The sequence below is a fragment of the Leiobunum rupestre genome, chromosome 7, assembly GCF_980474605.1.
Source record: "Leiobunum rupestre chromosome 7, qqLeiRupe1.1.hap1, whole genome shotgun sequence".
Taxonomy (NCBI): Eukaryota; Metazoa; Arthropoda; class Arachnida; order Opiliones; family Sclerosomatidae; genus Leiobunum; species Leiobunum rupestre.
In genome coordinates this window covers 51,106,520-51,110,280 of record NC_143390.1, presented here as the reverse complement: position 1 = coordinate 51,110,280, position 3,761 = coordinate 51,106,520, and positions in this window count along the sequence as shown.

The following is a 3,761-nucleotide window of genomic DNA, read 5'->3' as shown; positions in this document are numbered from 1 at the left end:
AATAAATCTTCAAAAGTTTAACCTTTAAAGAAAATTTCGTGGCAAGTTATGTATTTAAATATTTATTTTTTAAAATAGAAAAAAGTTTAATTTGTTAAACATGATTAAAGGATGACCCGGACATTAGTATTATTATTGTGATAGTGATGTTAAGTCTCTGACTAGAAAATTGTAAAAAAATGAAGACTAGAACACGTTTTAAATCGGTATACGCCTATTAGCGCAGTTCCCGTTAGCGCAGTTCCCATTTGCGCGGTTTCCCAAAAGCGCAGTTCTCAAAAGCGCAGTGTCCCAAAACCGCGGTTTCCAAATAGCGCGGTTTCCCAATAGCGCGGTTACCCAAAAGCGCAATTCCCAATAGTGCGGTTTCCCAATAGTGTGGTTCCCAATAGCGTGGTTTCCCAAAAGCGCGGTTTCCCAAAAGCACGGTTTCGATTATTAGGATATGTATATAAAAATTAATGAAAATAAACCAAAGGAAATTTAAAGGAGATTCCCACCACCCATGGTCTCGAGGTAAAGCGTCCGAGTGCGGTTTAGGAAATCCGAGTTCGAATCTCCGTTGGGGAAAGTATGTTCAAAAGTATATTTCGATAATTTCGATTAATTATCCAAGTTTCAGTGTATATAACTTTGAATATGGAATAACTAGGTTAGGTTAGCCGGGTGCGCCGCAGGCGTGTAGGCACTGTACGTTAGGTTAGGTGTTTTCAACCCATTTGTTGAGATAGGGCTTACGAAAATCATATTCTAAAAATGGATTTAGTTTATTTTTGGGAATAAAATAAGGGATTAAACTTGAAATTTTTTTGACTCTTTGTTTTTTAATGGGAAACTGTGGCGGTGGAAAATCACATGAGGCCCCACGCTTTCGGGAAAGTGCGCAAAAAGGAAACCGCGCTATTGGGAACTGCGCAAATGGGAACCGCGCTTTTGGGACACTGCGCTTTTGGGAAACCGCGCAAATGGGAACTGAGCAAATGGGAACTGCGCTAGTGGGCATAAACCTTTTAATCTAGGCTTAGTGAAGCAGCGCCTATGTTTTGACCACGGCCAATCCCGATCGCGGAAGCACATTATAGAAGTTGGTAGTGCTATGACGATTTTCCGGGAAAATCTTACCAAGTCTGCTACGACCAAAACAATTTATGCTATCGCCTATTGGAAAATGGCCAAGATCTCAGCCCTCAAGTACCCAAAATGGTATAGCGACCGCAATAACTGAATATTTCTTATCGATTATTTTTCTCAATAACGAGAACAACCACTTCAAAATCCCTCAGCCCGTGAGTGCCCAAACTGATACATTTTGTTCATAATTTAAATATAAACAACCATTAAGTTTATCCTTGAACTCCCTCCCAAGTGACCTATAGGGTCTGTCCGACGTTTTGCGCGGGACCACCTTTGCCCTAACTTTGACAACTAAGACATTCCAAACTATATCCTTCCCACCCTTGTTTTTGTATTATCATTCTGTCTTTTTTTACTATTTATGCAATTTAATCCACTATAGCTTAGCAATCGATGTATTTATTAACTAAATAAATTAAGTAAACTCCAAACCGTAAACGCTTCATTTATCAAAATCGACTTACCCAATGGAATTCAACGGAAACAAAATTCAATCACTTTCCATAGATTCTAAGCCTGATACAGAAATGCTCAGAAACAATCTATCCACATTAATGTTTAGTATTAATTTGCTCGTTTGTAAATGTTAAACTATCTCGTTTAATCGATTTCTGTCGACGGAAATCTTGACGGAATGACGACCATAACGACAAAGGCGAAAATATTTTCTTTACTTTACGCGCCTAATTTTCCGTCGAAAGAAATACGAAGTTCCAATTTGCGCTGATTTGAATATCAAGGAATATGAAGTCGGGTAAGTTATCTAAATATAAATGTCTTGTAGGCTAAAAACGGAAGACTAAATGACATAATGAAGTATTTCAGATAGTAAAGACGGAATTCAGTTTATCTCTGAACATTTAATGCATCCGCCTGGTGACAGATTTGAATTCAGTCGTTGCTATCTGCTGTAATTTATTAAAACTTCTGTTTTCAGCCTACGCCTTTTTTATAAAAACTTGTGTTACAGTGGAGCCAAGGTCGTTGCTGGGGTGCTTTACGACAAACTCGCGAATTGTAGTTGAAATATCTAAAAGTTGATTAGAAATATTAAAAGTTTGATAGTGAGATATACCAAGAAATCTTCATAAGCTGGTTTCACACTCGACGGAAAATATGCCGGAAAGACGATAATAAACGCCGAGCTGAAAATTGATTCCCATTCGATATACCGCTAACGTTCAACTTTACGCTGCTATTTTCCGTCAAGTGTGAAACCAGCTATATACAATTTATTTTTGACGTTCAAATTAACCAACGTTCCAATGTTAAACCTGGTGGCGGAAATTGTGATCCACCATAAATATGGAATTTTACACTCCCTTTAAATTAGCCTCAATACTAAATTATTTTTTTGACTGCCTTTAACACATTACCATGTTTGCTTTTATAGACAGTATACCTACAAGTAGGGATCGATCTTAAAATTAATTTGTAACGACCATACCACAATGGCTCTAGTAAACATTTGGATTAATAACAAAAATGAGGTAAAATAGTAATCAATGAGGAGTAATCGTTTATGGATTTAGAAAGTTAGAAATTCTTTTGGGTTTTGGACAGCTTATAAAATATCACTATAGAATGTTATTTACTAGGATATGATTTAATAAAAATTATTCCGCTAACAAGTCAGTGAAACTCAGGATGTGTATATTATTAGGCTGTATGAATAATGATATTAGACAAAAATTATCATTGCTTTTCCGAAGTTTGAAATAAAGGTTTTTGGCCAAGTTGTATAATAGGATTTTGGTTTTTATAACTGTTTTTCAATTTTACTGTTCATTTTTATTTACTATTCTTGGAGGCCATCACACTTAGACTATCTTCACTTAAAATAAAGGTAGGAACCACTTTTGATATATCCTATTTTCAAAGGTAAATATTAATTCTCATCAAGTTGGTATGACTAACCAACCGCTGTCCAAGAATTTACATTCAAATTGACTGACAAATAGGCCCTTAACGGGTCACGATGTGCAATAACTGGTGGCTTTACCAGGGAGTCGGGATCGGGCTCCCTCAACCCATAAGGGTGGTGGCGCACAAGGATATGTTAGCCTTGGTCAAATGTGCAACGTTCTGGCGGAGTTGGTTTCCAACTGCGCGGTGCCGGGTCTCCGAATGAGGCGCTGTGGCCCGTTGGGTCTAATTGTACTGGTCCACTTTATGGTGCCTTCACTTCCGGCCGATGGATCCCGTTCTGTGTGAGTCGAGTGTCTGTTGATGATGCTATAGCATCCACCGTTATACACACAGCTGTGAGTGAAGTGGGCAGTGTTGGTCCCATTGATGAGCCTTTTGGAGGGCTGGGTATCAGCTGTAAGTTTCTCTGGCTGCCCTTGGCTGTTCCGTCACTCGCCCGGGCTGTTGACATTAGCTAAGGGCGTTCATGATGAGACTACCGGTGATATAGGATGAATTGATATCCTAGGCACACCGCTATAACAATACTGACACAAAGAAAAATACAGGAGTTATAGCTTAATTTATCAGTCATCAGATTTCAACGATCATGAAGTAGATGTGATTAGCCTTCAATTACGGAAATTATCGGAAGTTACCATTTGGCCTTTATATCTCACTTGGTCAATTAAGGAAAGATTTAAACAAAGAAGACAGTG